Raw genomic sequence first — 20396 nt, forward strand, 5'->3', positions numbered from 1 at the left:
TTCTCTTCTCTTCTCTTCTCTTCTCTTCTCTTCTCTTCTCTTCTCTTTCTCTTTCTCTTTCTCTTTCTCTTTCTCTTTCTCTTTCTTTTTCTTTTTCTTTTTTTCTGTAGCCCTGGTCATCCTGGACTCTTCCCTGGTTTTGTAGACCAGGCTGGCCTCAAACTCACAATGATCCACTTGCCTCTGCCTCCCAGAGTGCTGGGATTACAGGCGCATGCGACCACGCCTGGCTTCCCTTTTAAATCTTTCTCACTGTTTTGGGGACGTGGTCTAAGTCATCTTAACCGTCTCCCTCGGGGTCCTTCCGGACACAACAGCCAGCTTAGAAGGCCTGTCGGGTGTTCGCCTGCTCACTGCCTTCTCTGGCGCATGAGAGAGACGAACGAAGTTTCAGGAACTCTGTGCTTAGGAACAGTGGGCTCCACCAGGCAATGGCGACCTAGGATTAAGTGATGAGAAAGTGACCCTCCCTTCTCCTTTTCCCTCAGACCCAGGTCTCTTCTCCCCACCTGCTCAGCAGCATGAGAGCAGCATGACTGGCCAGCCGCAGGAGAAGCCCCCAGAGCCAGGCCCCCGACGCAGCCACCCGCTACCAAGGTCAAGGTGAGCTTGCTTGCTTGTTCGAAGAAGATGCTTCGTTTAAACGATTTGTATATGCTGTTTTGGGCCCTCGTGATGCGCTGGAAGAACAGGAGGTGCTGGGGGAAGGGTAGACTTAAAAGACTCGTGCACAGCCAAGGAGTTTAATCCCAACACTTGGGAGGCAGACAGCGTACTATGAGTTCAAGGCTAGCCTGATCTACATAGCGAGTTCCAGGCCAGCCAAAGCTACGCACAGTAAGAGTATGGCTCAAAAACAAACTAACAAACAAAAAAATATGTGTGTTGGGACTGGAGAGATGGCTTGTTGGAACAGCCAGGTACTCTGACAAGCTCCCATAGTCCCAGGGACAGAAAGGTGGGCCTTGGAGGCAGGCGGATTCCTGGACCTCGCTCAGGACCAAGCTTAACATCCTGGGGGGATGTTCCAGCCCAGTGAGAGACAAAAGATGGAAGACACCTGATGAGGGACACCCAAGGTTGACTTCTGCCCTTCGTGTACATTCTATGCGCACGTGCCCAGGCAGTCACACGCACACATACATGGGGAGTGTGTTGGCCTAACGAGGCAAGTTGTGCTCATTTTGGTGACTGAAAGGCCAAATAGGGGCAGAAAGGACTCAGAGCTCCTGAGCCTGGGGCTGTGCTTGGGTCTTTTAGGGGCTTTGGAATGAGTGGACCTCTGAGATGTGGAGCTGGAGAGATGACAATAAGCAAACCTTTAAAAAAAAGTCTCTGGCTGGAATTGCTGTCCCCTCAGCAACGATTAGTCTGTCTAGGAGTCCACGACTCCTGTTAATGCTAGAAAGACCTGTGTTCCTCACAGGTCAAAGGATATCTTAGATTGGAAATGGCGTTGGTGAGAACATTAGTTGCTCTCCTGTTGTGGTGACGCAAGGCCTGACGGAACCGACTTACGGAGGGAAGGGTTCACTTTGGCTTTGCAGTCTGTGAGGGGTCCAGACCATCACGGAGACAAAGATGTGGCAGCCAGAGCGTGAGGCCGAAGGGCTTACAGTGTCTGAAGCCAGGAAGCAGAGGGCGCTGAGTGCTGGTGTTCAGCCCACGCTCCTCTGTCCACTTACTGAGACCCCGGGACATGGGATCCTGTCACCCACATTCAGTGTGGGTCACCACTCCTTGCCTGAAACTTCCCGGATATACTCAGAGACCCAGAAGTCTGTGATTAGTGATTCTAGGTTTTGTCAAGACTGACTGCCACAGACACTTGGTAGGAAATTCTTCTTAGCTCCGGGAATGACTTTTCTCTGTAATTTCTGATCCTTCCCTGCCGCCTGGACCCTCAGCCTCCTCTTCCAGACTCTCCTCTGTCTTTGGATTTGGGGAAGTATGCCATGACACTACCCCCTCTTTTGGGCATAAATCATTCCTAGACACTGGTGTCACTCACTCACCTTGCCCCTTTGTCCTGTCTGAGTTGGAAAGGACTTCATTAGTTCTAGGGTCTGCCTTGTCCCTTGCTTCTTCCGCTTGCATTTACCATCCTTCAGGAGTCTTTCATTCTTCATTCGCTGAGGCAGGCGGTGTCCAGGCCAGCCGTGGATAATAGAGAGCCTTTCTCAAAGAAAAGACTAAGAAGGAGGAAGAGGAGGAAAAAGAGGGGTGGGGAGAAAGACACACACATAGACAGATAGACAGACCTAGGTTAGTTGCCTCTGTAGATTGGTTTTAGACTTCCTGAGAGAGTTTGCAATGAGTATCAAACTATTCTTGTAGAATTCTTTTTTTTTTAATTTTTTTTATTCTTTTTTTTTTCTGTAGAATTCTTTATACTATATCTCTTGTGGGTGAAAAACACGGGTTACAGAAAACCCTCTCTTCAACACTCTTCAATTTTTCTTAAATACTCTATAAGCTCGTTGTAGAGATAATTTTAGAATTCGTTTTTTTTAAAAAAAAAAACACACAACAAAAATATTATAAGAATATGTTTTTGTTTGGGTCGAGGGCGTGGGGATCCGGTTCTGCTTCACAGCAGCTGACAGTGACTTAGCTCATGCTCTAGCTGGCTCTGGTTTTGCCAGCTGCAGAAAGTTTCTGCGATTGCGCGATGTTTGGAATCATGGGGACTTTTTGGGGGTGTATAAATGCTAGGGCCCTGACAGGTGGGTTGTTGGTTGGTTGTTGCTGGTTGTTGGTTGAGGTTTGTTACGTAGTTGGGTGCAAAGAAGAAACAAGAAACTGGTGAAGATCAGACTTGCCCCAAGGAGCTCGACGCCCCTAATCAACAGGAAGTGGCCTAACGATGATGTCCCCCCTTTCCAACCCCTGACTGTGTTCAGGGATCCCTTTCCGTTACCTTCTATCCTTTTTTCTCTCCTATCTAGTGAGAGGGGGTGAAACCGGGGAGGCTAAAGAGTGGAAAAAGAAGAACCCACAAAGCAACAAACACAAGTCACAGTCCATAAAATAATGTGTTCTTTTATTACTGCATTTAGTTTTGTCTACATGACTTGTGACTTTGGTTTTGTTTGCTTGCTTGTGTTTGAGACAGGGTCTCCCTGTGTAACCTAGAACTCACCATGTAGACCAGGCTGGCCTCAGAAATACTTCATCCTCTGCCTCCCCGAGTGCCGGGACTAAAGGCCTGCACCACCAGACCTTTGTTGGTGCAGCTCAGATCATCTGGATGGCATCCTTTCCGGATTCTGTATGGCTCATCTGTTACTCACTGAGAGGAAGGTGAGCCTGGAACATGGCTCTGTGGTAGTTTTCTTGTCTCTTTGGTTATTTGTTTATCTATCTAGCCAGGTAGATTAGCTGTCAACCCCAGCGCTCAAGAAGCTGAGGCAGGAGGATTCTGAGCTCAAGGCCTGCCGGAGCTGCTGGTTGAGAGTCTGACTCAAACAACCATTAGAAAAAAGATTTGCTGCATAGCTTAACGACGGATTGGGGCCCCCTGTCTCCTGTGAATGTGTTTGTAACTTGTCTGTTTTTTACTCTGCAGGGCTTTCCTCCTTTGCTCCAGGTTCTATCTTAATTAGAATCTGTGTGTTCTGTGCCTGTTCTCAGCGGTTGCCCCGGATATTTTAACAGCTATATTAAAGTCTAAAATTAACCAGTGTTTCCCCCTCCTCCCAAACAATACAGAACCACAAACTGATTTACTGTTAATCGTTACCTCTCCCAGCTTACACACTATAATTTTCTTGTGTTTTTCTTGACCCTATTTTCTCCCTAAAATTAGACACCCTTGTCTTATAGCTTTGATATAGATTTTTCTCTCATGTCTATTCACCTTTTTTTGTTGGACTTTGGGATTATTCTTTCTCGAATCTGGAATCATTTCTCATCTCCCTGAATATATATATCCATTCACATCATCCTTTTGTGAGGTTTGTAGGCGACAACTTTTGGGATTTTGTGTATGTGTTTAAAGGTTTAATTTTTTTTTCGTTGTTGGTATGTGTTATCAATTACTTTTCTTGTTGTAACAAGATACCCCACAGAAGCAACCTCAGGCTGGAAGAGCTTATTTCGGCTCACGATTTCAAAGTATAATCCATCATGATGGAAGTCATGGTCCGTGAGCTTGAAGCAAGTGGTCAAGGTGACTGGAAATCAGGAAACAGGAGGATGAATGATGGCACCTAGCTGACCAGGACTCCAGCCCGGGGTGTTGTGCCGCCCACATTTGCACTTTTTTTTTCCCCAGCTCAATTAGCCTGATCTTTGTAATCTGTCTGCTGACACGCCCAGAGGCTTGTTTCCATGGTGATTCTAAACCGGACAGTTTAGCAGCCGAGGTTAAGGACGCAGAGCGGGAAGTGTCTTTTCTTGCTTTGTTTTGAAAGGTGGCTCTTTTGTGTTGAAATCACCGCACCAAGGTCCCTTCGCCCACTGTTCCCAGGGAAGTTGAGCCTCAGAAGTTGTTTGTGAGAGGGTCTTAGCACGCAGTAGCGTGGAGTTGACCTCTTGGAGGTCCGGTGGCATGCACCCCTTGTTACACCAATTAGAAATGCTGAGCAAAGCCCTGCCACCCTGAATTAAGTGATCTTGTCTCAGAAGCCACGTGGGGCAGGCCAGCAGGATATTTGCTGTCCCCACCTGTAAGAAAGCCCCGCTCACCCACCCGCCACAAGAGGACTAGCAAGGATTACGTCTCACTCCAGTCCCTCGCTTCCTGCCTTCTGTGTCCCCAAGACGTAATGACTAATTTGGACGGTGATGTTCCCTAGAATATCAGTTTGTGTCTGGATGCTTTGAGCACTGGATGGCTTTGTGAGCTTTGTTTGAGCCTATTGTTTATCTCACACGAGACAGGAAATGGCTGCTGTGTATTTGATGATCTCCTTCTTCAGTGGTCACCAGCAAGCCTTCCTCCTTTGTTCCCATCCTGTCGAGGGTGTCTGGACCCCAAAATCTGTTCAGCGCTTCTCCTCCGGACCCGAACTTGCTCTCCTCACTTTGTCCCTTTCCCATGTGGCTTCTTCTCCACTACCCTGCCCTTTCTGCTATGGCTCTTTCTGTTTCCCACTGGTAATCCTTTTGTGGAGGCCAGCTGTGGAGGATACAGGTTGGGTGGAGGACAGCTGTGGAACACTTGGTTTGGATGTGGGATGGCTATGAGGCAAGAGTAGGAGCTATGTGTGGCCCAGCTGCAACATTTTTTCCCCAGCTTTGCCACCTTGTTCCCTAAAGACAGTGGACAAGAGCTGTGCCAGGACTGTACCTGGGGCTTGGATGTCATTGTAAGCACTTGACAAAACTCTCTGACAAAGGTAGTTTAGGGATAAACCTGTTTATTTGAGCTTACAGGTTATAGTCCATCATTAAGGAAAGCCAAGGCGAGAACTTGAAGCTGGAACGCTGCTTGCTGGCTCACTCAGACACCCATGCCTAGCCAGCATCCTTACACAGCCCAGGGAATGGCGCCTCTCACAGTGGGCTGACCCTCCTACGTCAATTAACGGTCAAGATAATTGCCCACAGGCATGATTACAGGCCAGTCTGATCTAGGCGGTTCTTGGCTAGAGGTTTTCTCCTCAGGGGACTCTAGGCTTTGTCAGGTTGGCAGTGAGCGTTAACAAGAAGAGTACCCAAGGTACCCAGGTTGGGTGAAGACAGCTGTGGAACACCTGGATTGGATGTGGGATGGCTGTGAAGCGGGAGAAGGAGCTAAGTGCTTCTTATCACAGTGCCATGAGATCAGACAATTTTGTCGTGAGTGCTTTGAAGTGGACAGAGTTGCCTCATGAAATGGGATGAAGATGGAGGTGGGAATGTAGTGTGAAGAGTCCCAGCCTCACGGATGACTACAGTCTCCGAATTGGAACAGTAAAGATAGGCAGATGACAAACAGATGATAGATAGATGGATGGATGGATGGACGGATGGCCAGACGGACAGACAGACAGATGAAGGAGCTGGGCATGACCATACTCTTGTATTTGGTGGCAGAAGCAGGAATATCGTTTCGGATTAGAAACTCAAGGCCAGTCTCTGCAACATAGAGAGACCCCATTTCAATAATAAGTAGCTGGAATGATGGTTCACACATATAATCCCAGCCCTTCAGAATCTGACACAGGAGGAGCACTATGAATTTGAGGGCAGCCCAGACTACAGGCTGTAGTCCTGTAGTCCAGGCTGGCCTACAGAGTGACCTCTCATCTCAGAAAAGTAAATAAAAGAACGTTATCAGAGGGAAGGCACAACACACCCTACCCATTGGTTGCAGCAGGTATCAGCCTTGGGTTCTAGAAATGAGCCCGAGATATCCCTGGCCTCCACACGCACTCCCCATGCTGCTTTCCCTCCGAGCTGTTCTGTGTTGTGCCACAGTGGGTGCTGGAGCTCCTCACTATCGACTGTTCCCTTATGGAGCCCTGGGTTAGGGGTGGCATGGCTGCCTGTAACCATGGTTCTTGAGCCAGGGGAGCAGGATCTCCTATGGCCATTCACCTCTATTCTATGTGTGTGCCCGCCTATGCACGAGTGATGACAGTGTGGGTCGACGTATGTGCCGTAGCAAGAACATAGAGGGGGGAGGACAGCTGTTGGGATCTGTGCCACCGTTAATATGGGCTCCGGGGAGTCGAACTCAGGTTTCCAGGTTTGCGTGGCGAATACCTTTACCCACCAGGCCATCTAGCTGCCCCGCCTCTATCCTACAGCCTTTCTTCACCTTCTGCGGGGTGGTTTTGTAAGGTCCCAGGCTTATCTTCGATCAGTCACTTTCTGATCCATCAGGTAGCCACATCTGTCTCAGCATCTGCTGTTTGTAGTGGCTCTGGGCTCTTTGCGGTGGGCGTGTGGTATCAAAATAGGCATAAAGTTGCTATAAACGTAAAAGTTCCCTAACACTCACTCAGTGAAAGAAAAAGACTCATAAGCCCAGAGTACATAGAGGATGAGTATCTTCATAAGACCAGGGCACTCAGAGAGGAGCGGAAGGAAGAGAGTGCTGGGCCCCTGAGTGGTCAGGGAGGACCTCCTGGAAGAGGGAGACTTGCAGTGAGCCACTGGCGCAGGCAGGTGAGGTGGCAGCAGAGGGAGGTTGGTGCGTTCAGTTGTGGTAATGGTAGGGTATGGGCTTAGAGACCAGTGAGACCCGGCCAGCTGCCTCCATACCCACAGATGGCCTCCATGGCCCCTGCTGAAGGGCCCCCAGCTTTTAGCATAGCCAGAGCCCTGAGAGGTAAGCCCTTAGTGCTTACCTGTGTGTCCCCAATGTGTCCGGCCACTCAGGAACACCACCATCTTGAATGTCTTTTGTCTTAGGTGTCTCCCAGCACCTGGCTCATCAGGCTCAGGAGTTAGCACCTTTCTCTAAAACCTGAGACTGTAAGGACCAAAATCGATTTGAACCATCTCATGTTGCTTAGTTGTTTGGAGGGAAGAAGTTGCTAGCAAGCTGGGCCTGGAGGTGGGTGGGATTAGGAAGGATTTTTCTCTTCCAGTACAGTTAGGAGATGGTGTCCTGACATTCTCAATCAAATGAATGGCCAGCCCATACGCCTGGGGATAGAGGCCCAACCACACCAGTAAACCTCAGAGTCTATTAACAACCTCTCTGAGTCATCCTTCCTGCCCCTCCTTGCTTCTACTTACTCAGGGCTATAAGGCAGGATTCAGCCTTACGTCCAACTGGCCTTGCCCATGTCGGGCTCAGTGGGAAGATTAAATATTTCCCACTGGTGATTCCCACGGGGCAGCCGAGCCCTGACTGAAGCAGGGGCTTGTCCTGGATACACCCATGGAGCTAATTCCAGAACCAGGAAGCAGGGTGCATCATGTCCAGGGCTGTCTAAGGAGCCTGGGGTGCCAGGGTTACTGGGTACGGAGCCAGGAGGTGCCCCAGGCCAAGGGCGCCTCTGCTGTCAGAGCTGACAGAAATGTGTTCCCATCTGAGCGTTAAGTGCTGCGCTGGAGAGCGGCCATCAGCTGCTCACCGCTGAGAGACTGGTCTCTCTTCTAAAACTACCTTGAGTACCTGACTTGTCCTGGTTATCTGCAAGCACCGTTCTGTTATTTATGTATTTCTGCATTTGCTTGTTGATATGTGGGTTTTTGAGGCAGGGTCTCTCACAGTCTGTAGCCAGAACTGGCCTCAAGCTCATGACGACCCTCTCAGCTCAGCCTCCTGAGTGGCAGGCAGCAGCCACTATGACTAGCTATGTATTTTTAAAAAAAATATGTTTATGTGTGTGTGTGTGTGTGTGTGTGTGTACATGCACGATCACGTGTGCTTGTGTGTGTGGAAGCCTGAGGACGGCTGAGCCTTGTCTTTTGACACGGCCTCCCGTTGGCCTGGAACTCACAGCTTAGACTAGACTGGCTGGCTGCTGAGCTCCAGGAGTGCTGGGGTCTCCACTCCCCAGGGCTGGTGCAGTGCCCAAGGAGGCCAGAAGAGGGTGTTAGAGCCCCTGGACTGGAGTTAAAGCCCTTGTGAACCACCACGTGGGTGCTGGGAATCTAACCCAGGTTGTCGCCAAGAGCAGCCAAGAGCTTTTAGCTGCTGAGCCATCTCTCCAGCCTTTCCCCTCTTTCCTCCCCAATAGGCTAATTTTTAGGGATCACCTAAGGTACTAGTGTGGAGGACGACCTGCTCTTTCAATCCCTGGTCCAGGATTTTGGGGTGTCCTTTGGAGCTCTGGGGAAACTCCTCACACTGAGTTCCCTCTTGAAGCTCATGGTCCTACACACTGCAGAAGCAAAGCCTGGGGTGCAGGACAGGAAGTCACTTGCCCAACAAGGTCATAGAGCTGGTCTTTTTCTGTTTGGTCCAGCTTATCTTTATGTGGGGTTTGCATTTCCTGAATCTTCAGCAACTTGGTGGGGGTGGGGAGCAGGGCAAGGGAAGTAGGCTTTAAAAAAAAAGAGCCCTGTCTGAGACTGTTTAAATTTCCGGTGACAAGGAGATAATCTGCGAGCCCAGAATCCAGCCGACGACGTGGGGGAGATTTGGTTTGAGTCCAGAAGACCAAGAGTGGAGGGGAAAGGATGGCCACATGGGAGCTAGTCAGAGGCAGCAAGACATGCTCAGTGATGACACAGAGACAGATGGGAGTTGTGTTCTCTCCCCTCCACGGTGCCCTGTTGTCTGTGTTCTTGGAGGATGCTCGTGGCATGTGTCATCTGGGCTCCGTGGAGACCCGTGGGTTGAGAGCGGGTGACTTCTGTTCATGGATCCGTGTGTGGTGTGTGAACCTCTGGACTTCCTCCTTGGGCCTCCCATGCCTCGGGGTGGAATGAGTGTGCATCCTGAGAAATCACGGGTGGGCCTGTCCCTCAGGCTGTTCTTGGGGAGCTGACTTCATGTTTTTGGTTCTGAAAGTCTGGGAGGCTGGTCTGGGGTCTGAGGCGGTGGGTAGGATCTTCCCTGCCACCAGGGAAGGTCCATCAGACCAGGCGACACCCGTGGGAACTGAGGCCACTGCAGGTCTGCCTTCCTGGGACGGCCCCGCTGGACAGTGTGCCGCTAGTCCCTCAGGGAGAATGTCATCCAGTGGGAGGAAAGCTTGCAACCCAAAATTAGGCAGTGACGGCCATGCGCCGGCTTCCTGAGAGTGTGGGCTTCTCAACACAGAAAATGGCAGGAGTCTTAGCTTCTCTGGCCCTGGGGTGCCTGAGAGGACTCCTGGTGCCTGCGTGCACCCTCTTAGACTTTCATTAATACATATAATTATATTTTTTTAGTGTTTTAAATTAAAAAAAACATAATTGTATGTGTATGAGTGCTTTGTCTGCATGCATGTTTCTGCACCACATCAGATCCGTTGGCACTGTGGTTGGTTGTAAGCTGCCATGAGGATGCTTGGAATTGGACCCTGGACCTCTGGAAGAGCAGCTAGTGTGCATTTAACCACTGCCTTTTTTTTTTTTTTTTTTAAATAGGGTCTTCCTATGTAGTCCATACTGGCTTTGAATATGAAATTCTCCTGCTTCGGTGTCCTAGAATTACAGCGATGGCTATGTGTCAGGTAGCAATGGCACCATGATTTTTTCTTTTCCTGGGGCCTTGAACTGCCCAGAGAGCAGAGTCCCATTTTGAAAGCTTGTAGTCAGGCTGTTTTGGTGTCCGGGGTAGTAGGGGAAGGTGGAGGAGCCCTGTCTTTTCACAGGAAGCGTCTGTGACCTTGAGGCTATAAGGAAGTGGGGGAGAGGGACCCATTTGGCTACCTCGTGTGAGTGTGTCACTGCAGCCCCCTGAAAGCCTGGAGTCTGGTGGCCTGAGGCCTGCGCACAGACTCAGCTATGAGCCGGCCTGAGAGAGGAGGCTGCAGATGGGTGTGGCCTCAACAGCCTCTGGTCTGGGTTCTACACACTTTTGTTCCAACTGTATACCAGGTTAGAGAATCTGGCCTGGCCCATAGCCATGTTCAGAGCCACCCTACACACGAGCACACACACGCATGCATGTGCCAGCACGAACCCCAGGAAGCTGCCGCAAAGCCAAGTAGTGGTGTGAGCTTTGCACTCCTTGGTGAGTTCTCGTCCTTGTGGGAGTAACTGAGCCTTCTTCCCGGGGTGTTTTGGATCCTCACTCTGGAAGCACCCTGGTGCCTTGGTGCCTGAAGGCAGAGGGGTAAGCAGGGCCATTGGGCCTTACAGTAAGAGGCCCCAGGCTGCTGAGGCTCCTCCCTCTCCTCTTAAGTCTACTTCATTCTGCTGATTGAAACAGGGAAGGTTGAAGGTTGCCCAGGAAACAAATAACCAAACCCACACAGTCAAGGCTGAGTCACTGGGCCTGCTCTGAACTGTCTCCATGCTAAAGCTAAACATCAGAAGCCTCGACCCATCCCACACTGCACCCATTCTCAGGGAAGCCGGGCGTGGTCCATGGTTGCATTGGAAGGGCAGCCATTACTATTCGTCTCTGCAGAGATCAGAACTGAGAGCGACAGCTCAGCAGTTCAGAGCACTGGCCAGATTTGAGTTCACGTCACCCACCGGTAGCTCAAAGCCCCCTGAAAAACTCCAGAAGCCCAGTGGCCCTGCTAACCCCTCTGATGGCCAGATCCCCGAAACACTTCTGTAGTTCAGTGGAAACCAGCTCCTGGTGATTCTTCAGAGGTCAGAGTTAAGAACTGCAAGGATCCAGCAAGACAGAAGTAGCCTCAAGCTAGTCAGATCGGCGGGGAACAAGCAGTCCCCGTGCAGAGTAATTGTGGAAGCCTCATCCCTTGACAGCAGCCTTGGAGGGGGCTGGCTGTTTGACACGCAGGGTGTGACCTTAAGAAGATCACGTCCTGGCTAGGGTTGTAGCTCAGTTCCTTACTGTATACAAAGCCCTGGGCTTCGCTGCCAGCAGTTTAAAACCAGATGTGGTGGCGCACACTTGGAACCCCAGCACTTGATGTAGTGTGATAGGGCCGTGCAGGAAGAATTCAGACCCACTTGTGAGAGGGTCAGGAGTTCAAGGTCACCCTTGACTAGAGCTCCAGTGGGAGGCCAGCTTGCCTTACTAGAGGTTCTGTCTCCACACAAAGAAGGACAACTGGAAGCTCATCTCTGTGCTCATCTCTCATCTCTGAAGTAATTCTGACTGTCAGGGTTTTAGTGGCGACAAGTAAAATAATGTGTGCCCATGCTTTGTGCAGTGAGGTTCTCACTGTCCTTCTTAGAGATTCTGCGGAGAGTCTGTGTAGCTGTGCCCAAAGAAGGCTTGTCTTCCCTGAGGTCCGCTGGCAGCAGGTAAACCCCGTGGTTACTGCTTCAGGCCGCTCCAGGTCCCCGCTTGAAGCTCTGTCCCCTGGGACCACAGAAGAAGCAGCAGTGAGCCTTTTATTTTTCCGTTCAAAATCTTTTAAGGGAAAAGGGGTGGAGACAGAAAATTAATTGTGTTTCGCCTCTACAACCCGTTATTTCGCCCTCTCCCCACTGCTAAGAGCAGGTTTGCCACTCTGAAAAGGGGAGGGGTTATTATTCTGTACATGTGAGCCTCTTGAGGATGAGTCTGTGCGTGTGACCGAGCTGCCCAAAGAGGCTAGAAGTACAGGGCATGCTCCTAAGTGCTGAGCCATCTCTCCAGCCCCGTATCGCCACTGTTTTCATTTTTTCACGTGACGTTCTGGGTAACAGAACATAATGTTTAGACGTGTTGAGCTGACAGCTGACAGGTATGTTGTCAATACACCGCCACAAACCGTATCCCAGGGCGGGTTGGGAGGCGGCCCGTGCACAGGCATGAACATGGTGTGTGGTGACTGGGGAAGGGTCTGGTGGGCCCCGGGAGCCTGTCCTGTGGCGGACAAGCCATTGGGGGGTGAGTGGTCGTTCAGAGCAGGAGTGGAAGTGCATTTCCGCTGTGCCCCGAGGGGCTGCCATCTGCCAGATGTGGAAGCAAGCCCCTCCCCTCATCTCTGTCACGGTGCGTGCAGGTGTGCTGCTCACCGTTAAAGAACAGCCCGGATGAGACACCAGTCTGAGGGAGAAGGCAGTGAAGTCGGTTTAGACCAGTATGCTTAGTGCTGTGGAAAGGTGTGCGAGGCCCAGTCTTGTTCTCTGGGATGTTCTTCTAAATTAATTTATGTGTGGTGGGGGATGGGAGTCAGAGGCCACTCTTCAGGAGTTGATTCTCCTTCCCCCATGTATGTCCCAAGATTGAGCTCAGCTGCCTGACGGCAGCAGCTTAGCCATTTCTTCTCGAGCCCTGCCTTCATTTGACCCTGTCGTCAAGGGGCACACAAATTCTCTGGGCCTTATGGTTCCTTCCTCGCTTCCTCCGAGATGGAGCCCATCATAGGTGTCGAAATGAAACTGAGATATCCCTTGCCCCGTTTCACTACCAAGCCCTGGCAGGTTCACTCTCTACCCCTCCATCATCTCCCTCAGCTGTAGCACAAAAAAAAATCTCTGGCACTGTGGCACTGTTCACAGACAGCTAGCTTTTCCATAGCATGGGAGAGCTGGGCACATGGTCATTACCAGCCTCTCCGCAACTGAGGGGCAACCGGCTTTCTCCACGCCTTGCTGGTACCCGACAAACAGAGCAATCGCTTCCCACAGCCGTGACAGCCACTCACAGAGGCCAGCCAGGGCTACAGGAGACCCTCCTGAGAGCAAACAAAACTACTTCTTAAAAAGCCGTCACAGAAGCTGTCCTTCCACACCCTCTCCTGCTTGTAGATGAGGGGACTTGCCGAGGTGCCTGAGAGGTTGTGTCTGAGAATGGTAGTAATCTTGGGGTGCCATCAGGGTTGGCGAAGTGGTTAACCACCTCGGTGTTACTTGGAGGGCCTTAACATTGTGCCAGGCAAGGGGTGTGCGTCCAGGACAGATGAGATACCCTTTGTGTCACCACTTTCCAATGGCTCCAGTGGACATACTAGTGATTCTCTTGTTGTTCTGACTGCCCCCTCCCTCCTCTCCTGGCTGCCCCCTCCCTCCTCTTCTGACCTACCCCCTCCTCTGACTGGCCTCACTCCTCCCTCCTCTTCTGACTTCCGACCACCCCTTCTGACTCCCCCCACCCTCATTTCCCCCGAAACTGGCCCTCAAAAGGTGCTGGCTATTCCCAGGATGCCAGGGGCTTTCCCACAGCCATCCTCAGCTAAACTCTGGACAGCTGCTCCCTGACAGTATGTTTGGTTCTTTGCTTCCTTATCTTTAACCACGCACAAAGGGTTATGTTGGACAAACTTGGTCACTGTGTTCCATAAACAGTGAGTGAGTCAGCTTTGAGCCGAACCCACTTGCGGCACCATGGGGAAGGGAGGAAGAAGCATCTCGGTGCTCCTGGGGAACTTAAAATCTCATATTGAAAGATAGAATGGCCACTGTTTTCACACTAGCGGTTGCTTGCCTGGGCCCGCCATGCACCCAGTGAGGGTTCAGCTCTTTCTCCCCGGCCTGCCCTACCAGATCATATAGAGGGACCCCGGTGGGCCTGTCGCTTCAGCCTCTGGTCTCCTAGCAGCAGACTGTTTGACCAGACTCTTGGACAGTAAGATAATGGGGACCAGTGACCGACAGTATGGATGGCTGTCTTGAGCAAGTCCAGACAGACTCAAGGGCGTGTCTCAGGAATGATAGGAAGGATGACCGGAGAGAGAGGTAGTTAGAGTCCAGAAAGGGCAAGAAAGGCCCTCTACACCCTTGAGGCCCTTCCCCCACAGACCCGGACAACCACCTTCGTGACACCTCCTGCTGTCCACTTGCAGAACTCACTGTGTTGGGGTCCTGGGTCAGCTTCATTCTGCAGTACAGGAACCTTAGAAAGACTGTTGTGGCCATCACTTTTCTCAGTTTTTGCTCAGTTTCTGACTCAGGGTTTGCAGGGGGAGGATACCATCCATCATGATGAGGAAGGTATATTGGGTCGTGGAGCTCTGCCAGCTAGGTCTTCTGCCCAAAAGGCCCAGTTCTTTCCTGAAACAGTACCCCTAGCTGGGCACCTAGGGTACGAACACATGAACCCATGGAGGACACTTCCCATTCGAGCTGTAAACTGCAACATGCAGTCTTCCTCATGACACACCATGATTTGGAACACGTTTAGAATACGGTCCTCTTGTCTCGGTCTTCCACAGGGCCCATGACTTGGCCCTGTTCCCACCTAATTCATTCCTTCACCTCTTCATGCCTTGTGCCCCCCCTCCCAGAGCAGCTTTGTGCCCCCCCCCACACACACACACACAGCCTACAAGAGCTTGTCACAGCGGGGGTGAGGCTCCTCCAGAGCTCAGCTGCTGTTTGCAGGCCCCGCCCCACTGCGAGGAAGGCGCACCTGTGTGACTGAGTCAAGCCTCCAGGCTTTGTCCTTGGTGTCTACCTCTGTCTCTCCATGCATATTTTTGACACATTGTCTCCCACTGACCCTGGATCTCGGTGTTTCTACTAGACTGGCTTGTGAGCCAGCCCCAGGGCTACTACTCCGCTCTCTGTACCGTACCCCAGCTCAGCATTGGGATTACTGTCTCCTGCCACCATAGTGGGCTTCTGTTGGGTGCTAGGGATTCAAAGTCAGGCTCTCCTGCTTGTACGGTAAGCCCTTTCCCTTCCCACTGAGCATCTCTCTAGCCCATTGGCTTGAGGTTTCTGAAAAGGAAGCTCACATCCTCCATGCCTGCATGAAACCCAGTGTTTAGCCAAGGAGGGCCTCAAACTCTTGGTCCCCTTGCCTCTGCTTCCCAGGATTACAGGAATGCCTCACTACAGTTAGCAAATGTCAACACCCCTAGCAAGGAGCCATCCCTAGACTAGAGGAAAGATGGCCTTGACCGTGGGGACCACACCCAGCAAGAGCTCACAAGCAGCACCCAGGGAGCCTGTCTGCCTCGCAGGTTCCTGAGAGGAGGAGGGTCAGGCTCCCGGCTGATTCCTGGGGCTTCAGAGGCTCAGGGGTGTCACTGTGCTAGATGGTAGAGAGGTCAGTGTCCCTCTGAGCCACTAGAAAATCCTCCAGTGGCTGAGGGTCGGCCTCAAAGCCTGGGCAGGGAGGATGAGGGCCAGGAAGGGGAAGACTTCGACACTAGCCACCATTATTGGCAGAGTGTCTCTGTAATCGGGCTACTGGAGTGTAAAACACCCTCTGGCCTGAGTTAGGAGACTAATCAGAAATCGTTTAGTCATTTCAGACAGCGGCGTCCATTGCTCAAAAGGGGAGCCCATCCATCCATCGTAGCTACTGCCTCCTGTCAGGAGAGGGAAGGGAGGGAAGGAGGGAGAGACGGGGAGAGAGAGAAAGAGAGAATCCCGGAGGGACCTGAGTTAAGCATCCTTGAAAGCCAGCAGGAAGATTTGCCTAGAGCATAAACCAGTGCCTCTGGGGAACTATGTATACAGTCTCTAGAGGATGGCCCTGGCAGGAAAAAGGAAAGGCCTCCTGGATTTTCTTCCTCAAACAAGCTGTGGTGGTCTGACAGGAGCAGGGTGTTACCCTTCTCAACTGTAAGCAAACAAGTTCTACAGAGACTCCAGCCAAAGTCAACTTCCTCCCCGCATATGCCTGTCTGTCTCTCTGGTTCAAGGGCTGCCCCCGAGACAGATGTTCTCCTTGGAGAGTGTACCCCCATCTCCTGGTGTCCCAAGCTGGGGTGTCAGGGGGGACTTTAAATGCCAGAGACATGGGCCAGACTGTGGTTTGGGTCTAGTCCAGCCACATCTGTTCCTGTGCAGTCAGTTAGCTAAGGAGGGTGTGTGTATCTGTGGTGTGTGTGCATGTGGTGTGTGTGTGTGTGTGTGTGTGTGTGTGTGTGTGTGTGTGTGTGTGTGTGTGAGGCATGTAGCCAGAGAACACGACACATCCTGTTCTACCACTCTTCCATCTTATTCCTCTGAGACAGGGTCTCTGATGGAACCTGGTGCCTTTCTCCACCCCCTCCACCCACCTCCCCAGGGTCTTATATCTTAGCCACACCCAGCTTTGTACTTGGGTGCTGGGATCGGAACTCAAGTCCTCATTCCGGCACAGCCAAGCACTCTTACTGGCTGAGCCATCTCTTCAGCCCCCATACAGAGGCTTTTTTTAATTGAAGAAAAAGCGTAAGAAGAGAGTTTGGGGTGAGGGTGGCAAGGGCTGTCTCTCAGTTGGTGAGGTGCTTGTCTGGCGTGAACCACACGACTGGGCCATGGTCTTGGAATCACAGCATTAGTATCAGCCTCGTGAGGCCACCGGCCTTGACTTGGTTGGTTGTGTTGGAGCGTGCTCACGCCCACGCAGTCTGCAGCTACTTGCATGATACATCAGCACAGTTCTGACAGGCAGCACAGCACCCAGAAAACAGCACTGGATAGCCGCCCTTTGCTGTGTAAGTGTGCAGGCTCCTGCAAGGCCTCTGCAGAACCTTGCTGCAGTGTGTAGCGCTCCGACAATCTGCTGTGTTGGGACCCTGGACCCCTCCGGGAAACATGGCATTTGCCTCTTGGGCCCCGTCAGAGGCAAGAACCTGGGGATGAAGTGACTCATGTAGGTGTCCTTTGCCTGGCTCAGCGTTTCTGTCCTGCAAGTGTTCCCTGAATATATTTTGAGGACACAAGTTGCCTCCGGGCAACGGGCACAGAGTCCGTGGCGGGAAAGATGGGTGAATACCCCTGTAGGGTGTATGGAGGTGGAGCCGAGTTCTGGGTGGCCATTTATTTGTCTGACTCATTCCAGAGCATCTGAGCCCTGTTTCTAGTAGGAAATTGACAGAATAAATGTGAACACAGCAGTGTCGCTCGTGTGTTTAAAACGCTTCTGGTGCCAATTACCCAAGAGGATGTGGACACCATGGGCAAAGCTGTTACCTCATTAGAAAAATAATAAGGCAACGAAAGCAATACAGAAGTAACATTAAAAGCAATTAAACAGGAAAAAGAATAAGATAATATCCTCCGTCTTCACTATCCCAGCAGTTCTGCAGATTGACAAGCCCGTGTGATAAATGGTTTCTGGGTTTTCAACGATACGTGTAAAATGGCGGCTTGGCAAGATGCTGCCCTTGAGGCCTGGCAGGCACCGTTTGGGTCCGTGGGACTGTGAGTAGCTGTCCTCAGGTTGTGTGAAAGCCTGATTGCTCCAGGAAGGGCGGCTGGGGACGACAGGGGACGACAGGAGGGGCCTCTTCATAAAATCACTCTGCATTCTTGCTATGGTTTTTCACTTTGTGTTCCAGCGTTCATGTGAGATCTTTTCCTTCCTCCGTGTGTTGCTTTCAGCCTCTGAGTTTTGAACCGTGTGTGAATAGACATTCAGATAACTACACAAATTGTATGCAAAGTAAGTAATGTGAGTCATTGTTCTGTCTCAGCTGAGCAGATGATTCGTGGTAGCTCTGCACCAGGCCCTCTTCCGGTCCAGGAGGGGAGGTGGCACACATGTCCGGGTCTCAGTCTCTGCATCTGTATTGTCCCTAAGACTGTGAGACACACCAGGAAGGCCCAGTCGGACACAGACGGACAACCATCCTGGAAGGTAGCACTTGGGAGGTAGAGGCAGAAGAAAAGGAGTTCAGGGTCCTTGGCTATACAGCGAGTTTGAGACCGGCCTGGGCTACCTGATACCTTGTCTCAAAACAACAAAACGATGTAGACTGCCAGGGCCTGCCCAGAGCTTTGGGGCTTTGGGTCTGTGTGTAGGAAGAGCACAGGTGATGCTGAGTTCCGGGAACTAGGAACTCACTAGAGGTCCACCGAGGGTCCATGCTCATAAAGAAGCCACAGGCCTGCTCCTGCTCCTCCAGCTCAGCATGCAGAGCCACCCTTCTCTCCCCCAAGCTTTGGGAGAATTTCACGCAGCAACAGGCATGACACCATCTAGCTTTCATCCCATGCACAGATGTCTGTGGTGAGTGGCATGGGCACAGGTGTCTGCCTGCGTGCATGCGTGTGCACTGTCTGTGTGCCCGGTGCCCTGACAGGCCAGACGAGGATGTCGGCTCCCCTGGAACTGGAGTTACAGACAGTTGTGAGTCGCCATGTGGATGCTGTGAACGGAGCCCGGGTCCCGGCAGGTGGTGCGGGGGCGGGGAGGGCTTGCTGTTCAACACTGATGACCCCCTGAATAGTCCCAACAGTGGAGAAAAAAACAACTCCACAAAGTTGTCCTCCAGTCTCCACACGAGCACACACCCCGCACACACACCAAATGCACATACCATAAATTAAATTTTTGTTTTTAATTATGTTTGTGCATCTGTGTGTGAGTGTGTGGGCCTGATGAATGAGAGTGTCCAGGGAAGCCAGAGGCATCTGATGCTGCTGGAGCTGATTGTGGGCCGCCTAACGTGAGCGCTGAGAATGGATCGTGGGCCTTTTGCAAGAGCTAAAGCCCCCCTTAACTGTCGAGACATCTTTCAGCACCAAAGAAACCTTTTTTTTTTTTTTTTTTTTTTTTTTTTTTTAAGAAAGTGTTAAGCGGGGGCTGGGGATGCAGCTCAGATTGTAGACTGCTTTTCTTGTATGTGTGAGGTCCTGGGTTCGAGTCCCCAGCACTGCATAAACCAGTTGCTGTGGCAGCAGAAGCTCAAGAACACTATGGGCTACAGAAGGAGTTCAAGGCCATCCTTGGCTACGTGAGACCGAGTCTCCAAAAAACAACAGCAGCAACAAAAGCTGCTGGGAGAAGCTGGTGAGATACGGAGTTAAGGGAGGAGGAGGAGGAGGCAATATGAAGGAGTACAGTTTTATGATAAAATGAAAGAAAGGAGCTTAAGGGCTGGGGAATGGTCCAGCCATTAAGAGTGCTTGCTGGCTGGGTGCAGTGGCACACGCCTATAATCCCAGCACTCGGGAGACAGAGGAGGGCAGATCTCTGAGTTCGAGGCCAGCCTGGTCTACAAAGTGAGTTCAGGACAGCCAGGGCTACACAGAGATACCCTGTCTCGAAAAACAACCACCACCAAAAAAAAGGGAGGGGGGCTTGCTCTTCTTCCAGAGAACTTGACTTTGGTTCCCAGCACCCACACTGAGCAGCTCACAACTGCCTGTAACTCCAGCTCTAGGCAATACAGCACCTCTTCTGCCCTCCGTGGGAACACACACATGTGGACTAACTCTTCACACGGGGGAGAGAGCATGTGCCAAGGTCCTGGTGTGGGACAGAGCACATCAGGTTCCACGGAAAGGATCCTTGAGAGATCGGACAGTCTGTGACAGATAGGGTTGAGTCGCCTTGAACTTGGCAGTGGTGAGGCGGACGACACAGCTGACCAGGAGCTCAGCCCAGGCCAGCTGGGCAGGCGAGGCTGCCCGGGAGGGAAAGCTAGAGGGAGAAAGTGTCTCCTCAGGCTGGGATGCAAGGCTCTGAAGGGCAGAACATTGCAGGGAGTGGTTCTCCTGTCTCTTCCTATGTGGGCTCAGGCTTTCACCTGAGTGCAGCTAGGTCGGTGCTTGGGCATGCACACCAGTCCCTGGTCAGAGCCACATCTCTTGATGAAACGAAGTTTCTGATTCAGGCTGTGTCCTGGTTTCATTTCTACTGCTAGGATAGAATACTCTGACAATAGGCCAGTCATGGGGCCTGGAGAGGTGGCTCAGTGGTTAAGAAAACTGGCTGCCCTTCTAGAGGACTGGGCTTCATTCCCAGCACCCAGATGGCCGCTCACAATCATGTGTTTGTAACTCCAGTCGCAAGGAATCCAATGCCTTCTTCTGGCCTTCACAAGCACCACATGCATGGCGCTCAAACATACATGTAGGGAAAGCAGAAAATACAAAAATTGTATGCATTTTTTTTAGCAACTTTGAAAAGTGCTCATTGTAGTTCACAGTTCCAGATCACAGTCCATCACTACAGAAAAGTCACAGTGGCAGGAGCCTGAGGTGGCCGGCTGGCCACATCACATTCACAGTCAAGAGCAGGAAGAAGTGAATGCATGCTTGCTTGCTTGTCCTTGCATTCTCCAAGC

General features: G+C 51.4%; 1 protein-coding gene across 11 annotated transcripts in view; it reads left to right on the top strand.

The window, feature by feature from the left end:
- Positions 1-20396, top strand: part of Trerf1 (transcriptional regulating factor 1) — a 208574-nt gene that overhangs the window by 139972 nt on the left and 48206 nt on the right. For all 11 annotated transcript variants that reach the window (XM_055613271.1, XM_055613278.1, XM_055613248.1 and 8 more), the window contains one exon: positions 489-603. The gene's annotated coding sequence lies outside the window, so the exon portion shown is untranslated. The remainder of the gene's footprint in view (positions 1-488; positions 604-20396) is intronic.

This window comes from Psammomys obesus, unplaced genomic scaffold (assembly GCF_907164565.1).
Source record: "Psammomys obesus unplaced genomic scaffold, mPsaObe1.curated_primary_1811, whole genome shotgun sequence".
NCBI lineage: Eukaryota > Metazoa > Chordata > Mammalia > Rodentia > Muridae > Psammomys > Psammomys obesus.